The sequence below is a fragment of the Rousettus aegyptiacus genome, unplaced genomic scaffold, assembly GCF_014176215.1.
Source record: "Rousettus aegyptiacus isolate mRouAeg1 unplaced genomic scaffold, mRouAeg1.p scaffold_m13_p_8, whole genome shotgun sequence".
NCBI lineage: Eukaryota > Metazoa > Chordata > Mammalia > Chiroptera > Pteropodidae > Rousettus > Rousettus aegyptiacus.
Window position 1 is genome coordinate 96,407,936 of NW_023416311.1, and position 4,170 is coordinate 96,412,105.

Genomic DNA, 4,170 nt, shown 5'->3' on the forward strand with positions numbered 1-4,170 from the left:
TAAAGATTAATCTTCTTGGAAATACCAGAGAAACTATGTAGAATGCACCTCAGGATTGTTCTAAAGAAAAGTGAAGAGATAGGAATACTTAACCCATGGCTTTTGTCCCTTGCGAACTGAGTGTTGACTATGAAAGCTTTCCGGTCTCATACTCCAGCGCTATCCAGCTGGTGACTTTAGCGAGCTCCCATGGTACCACAGGAAGCCCTCAGTCAGAGAAGCGGAGAGACACCCAGGCTCCATGTGGGAAACTATCAGTGTTGGAAAATGTTTACTGCAGCTTCAACTAGACTCAGAGGTGGCTGAAACAATACAAAGCAGTACATCTACATTGATTTTTATAGTCCACCCACTGCAGCATTCAAATCTGCTCATGACTTGCATTGAATTCTCTGTGTTACTGAGGCTTTGAAGTGATGACTGGCCAGTCTCTAAAAATAATATGACTTTCGAGAGTAACTCCATAAGCTAGATTCCCCATGAAGCAACTACACCCAAGGCTGCAGTTAATCTTTTTCTCCTTTCCCAATCAGCTGTAACTCTTACCTTTGGCTAGTATTTCAGCTAGTTAATTTTTGTTACCATATTTGGAAGCAGCTAGAGGTACGCTGGTGAATTCTCTTAGTTCCAGACTTATTTTTCCTTTCTCCAAAATGTAACAATGTCAATAGAATCTCATTAACCAGGCAATCCGCCTACCAGTAGAGTAAGTGCCTTTTTTTTTTCTTTTTTACTTGCTGACATATCAGCATTTGGTATTTCCTGAATGCTACATGAGCTATAGATTTGGAGGAAGTGCTGTCCATCCAAAGCTGTGGCCTTAAGGTATGACTAACCCCTAAGAGGTCTGTGAGACAACAAGGAAAGTAAGCATCTCAGCCTTTTTCTCTACTTGCCCTCTGTTCTGCCACTAAATCTCATAACTAAACTAAGCCAGAAGCCAGAGTGGAAGGGATCCCACAAGAGTGTAGTCATCAGAATTTATTCCACTGGGATAGAGTGAAGGAGAGAGAGAAGAGTAGCAAGTGGTTCTAGAGAATATTCATCCCACTGCCTAAGTTGATTGTTCTTCCAACTCAGCAGTTTCACTGACTTTATACAATCAAAATATTTCTGGGGCAATTAGCCAGTCATTTCCTAGTTAAGCAGCAGCAACGACAACAAAAACAAAAACATGATACTTATTGTATTCATCTGAACTCAATCAAGAGTTAGAAACACTCCAGTAATTTGAACAGAAGTTTAATATAAATAATTTTTGATATGACAGGGGATTAAAATAATGAGGAAATGTGGTAGCAAGAAGTAAAATGAACTCTGAAGAATATAGGAATAGCAGGTATAGAGAATAGCCAGTGCTACAAGGAAAAAGCCTCATTTCTGGGGGTGAGATTCAGACTTTTTGGAGAAGGCACATCTGTAACTCTAGGATGACAAAGAAGTTCCTATGGTGCCATGCAAATAGAAATTGGTGAAATGTTACCCTCTAGAACTTGCCAGAATTCTGCCCTCAAGTGTGCCAATGGAAGCTGCCCACAAGTGGTTTCTCTGGAGGCATTCTGCCATAAAAGTAAACAAATCGAGATGCCAGGGGAGCTGCTGGCCTCTAGGTTCTGTTGGATGCCAGGCAATGCAAAAGCTAAGCACTGGAGAAGCTTTAAGTACTGGAGAAGCTGGCTGGCAGTGCTCGGCTACAAAACTGCCCAAACCAGGATGCCAGAGATAACATCTGGTCACTAGGTGTTGCCGGCCACAATGCACTGCTGGAACCAGGTACTGGAGAAGATGTAACTACTGAGGAGCCAAGAGGAAGCCGTGCATGCTAGAGACTTGCCAAGTGAGCACACCAGAACCAGAAAGCAAAATTTTGCTCCTATAGTCTATAGCCATGCCAGCCTGAACCAGCCCAATCTCATCTGAGCTTGGAAACTAAGCAGGGTTGAGCCTGATTAGTACTTGGATGGGAGACCACCTAGGAAGACCAGGTGCCGTAGGTGTAAAAAAAAAAAATTTTTTTCTAGGCTTCCATAATCAGCTCCATTGTTGGCTAACAAAGAAAACATATTTAAAAGACTCAATCTGTTTTAACAGAGCAGGCAAAGAGTAATCTGGAGCTTAGAAACAGCAAATGATAAGCAATAAACTTATTCATGTAAAAATTAAATTAGGTATTTTAATCTATTTTTGAATTAACATAGCATAGATCATCTATATGATTCTTCCTGAAAACTAAAACTTTTTAATGTATTGTAAAAGTTATGACTAGTTTTATTCATCTAAAATGAGAGGAAAAAAACTTATCAGAAATGAAATGGAATATCTTTTTTCAAATAGTACAATGGTAGTATTTAATTTTAAGATGTATTAATAAGTTCCATCTAAAGATATACTCCTACTGATTTTTAAAAATTGAACAAGTGAAGGCAATTTTTTATATAACTTCAAGAACTTCATCTCCTTAACCATTACATTCTTAGTCCTTGACAGAAGTTTTGCATTTGAAGAGATTGATGTATTTTGACACCCTTCAAATATTTTAAGGTGTTTCCTAAATATAATGTGATAAAGGGTACTTGTCACAATTATTCCTGAGTTAAATCAAGAACATTGGCTCTCCTCCAAATCAGATTCTATTACCAAGGGCTACTAAGTCTAATTTTAGCAAATCCAAACGGTCTCTATGGGCATGATCACTAACAAACAAGCTTCATGAGAGCAGAAAGTACTGACAAGCATTTCTGTGGGAGGCATACTAGGGTTTTTGTTTATATATATATACATATATATGCATATATACACACAAATGTGTATATATATATTTTTTACTATAAAAGATAGTAAGTTCAAAATTCATATATAATGGTGTTGAAATTTATGACCAATTTTTTAAGTGGATCTGAGCTTTTAATTCACTGCATGTTTTAATATGAGACACATACCAAACACAATATTATTTTATATTCACTAAAATCATTTGCCAATTCTACTGTATCCTCAGAAATTTTACTGTGGACATTTAAATTGTCCATTAAAATCTACCTCTTTATGAAATGAACAGTTAGTGGCTCACAAACATTGACATTACAATTTATTGCATGCCTCAGAAGGCGCAGAATTATTTTCAATAAATAGATATTAACAGAATAATGATATTAACATTCATCCTTGCAGGCATTTTATCCTGAGCTATAGACTCATATACATGGAAGGAGAATTTATGTGATCTAAAACAACTTTCTGGCAGCTTTCTTACCTGAACAAATCCAACTTTTGACTTTAGCAACTACCTTAGCCTGAAAATGCTCTAACTTATACAAAGTATTTTTCATATTGTCTAAAAAATTAAAACAATTTTGTGATATGACTAGAGTGACCCTATAACAGATTGTCCAAATGGGATTATTTTTTAGTGCATGGAGACACTATTATCAATTTAATCTTAACAATAAATATAATTTGTGACTTTATAGACTTATTGGACACACAGACACCCTGGGCCCCAAATCCCTTGATATATATGGTTCTCAGCTCCCACTATTTTTGTTTGTCTTTTTTTCTTGTTTTTTGTTTTTAAAAATAGCTGTATTTTAGATTCAAGAAAATTTGGGACTTAAAATTCTAGATTGTTTTAATAACTGTGGATTATAAAAATTGTCCATTTTGTAAGTTTAAAATGTTCTATTCTGCTACTATAAAAAATTAAAACAATTGCTTTATTATAGGATGCAGATACTATTTATATATATATATATATATATATATATATATAAATTTGTAACAAGTCAGATATTGAATGCCGAATTTGTCAAAATTCTGGCAGAAAACAGATGACACACAAATTGGCAATTGAATAATGTTATTGAGGACATAGTTACAAAGGTATGGGTTGAGCTAAGGAACTCACACAAAAAAAGGTGAAGCTTCCGGCATCTAGAAATACTGGGAACTGTTATTGTCTTTAGGACTGAGGAGCAGCAGGGAAGAAGCAGCAAGAATAAATACCCCAAGCTATTGTTTCTTATTCCTTCTCATCTCTTGCTATTGTCATCCATTGACCAACTTCAACTCGAAGCCAGAGGGCCAGGAGCCTAAATGGGGCTCTAAGATGTATCAGCCTCTCAAGGCACAGAGGAAGATAGAAAAAGATGGAAATTATATTTGGAGGACAAA

General features: G+C 36.2%; 1 pseudogene; it reads left to right on the forward strand.

Moving 5' to 3' along the window:
* The first annotated feature begins 1,878 nt into the window (after positions 1-1,878).
* LOC118607463 lies at positions 1,879-1,997 on the forward strand (annotated as a pseudogene).
* The last annotated feature ends 2,173 nt before the right edge of the window (positions 1,998-4,170 follow it).